Below are 719 nucleotides of genomic sequence, written 5' to 3' on the forward strand. Positions count from 1 at the left end.
ACTTTGATGAATCCGAACATCCAACATTAGGGGGAGAGAATAATAAGCTGGTAAAAGAAATTACATGGAATCAAACCTCCTTATCTTGGCAAGATCCTTGGACTCAGGAATGTGATTTAGAAGTTCAAAAGATTATACATTTACAAAAGCTAGCTAATCAATTGCCAGATTCCATTGCTGACCCGAAAAGAGTGACTAAGTTATATATACCAGCTGCTAATGCACCAATCAGAATTGATGTTCAAGAGGGACACAATCAAGTTGCTACAGAGTCTAGACAACGTTTGAAACGTGGTAGACCAATAGGTTTCAAAGATAAGAACCCTCAGAAAACTAAGAAAGGTGCAGAGAACGAAACCGAGGTTGTTGAAACCCTAGACACGACCGCATCTGTTCCTAAATCTCAGAACTTAACCACGACCGATCCCAAAACCCTAATAGCGATCGCGGCGGATCATGAATGCTTAGATGCGGCCGGCCCTGATGTATCTAATACTGATTCTTGGGACGCCAAGATTCAAGGTACTGAAGGTCCTGATAATAGTGAGATCTCAATAAACTATGTCTTGTCTGAGATACAATGGAACATAAAGAATGTCGACATTGATGATATATTTGCATGCAATGTAGCACTTGAAATCATGGATGATAATGAGGATCATGAACCCACGTCTATTTATGAGTGCACTCAACGATCAGATTGGATCAAATGGAAAGAA

The sequence above is a fragment of the Brassica oleracea genome, chromosome C1 (assembly GCF_000695525.1).
Source record: "Brassica oleracea var. oleracea cultivar TO1000 chromosome C1, BOL, whole genome shotgun sequence".
Classification (NCBI taxonomy): Eukaryota; Viridiplantae; Streptophyta; class Magnoliopsida; order Brassicales; family Brassicaceae; genus Brassica; species Brassica oleracea.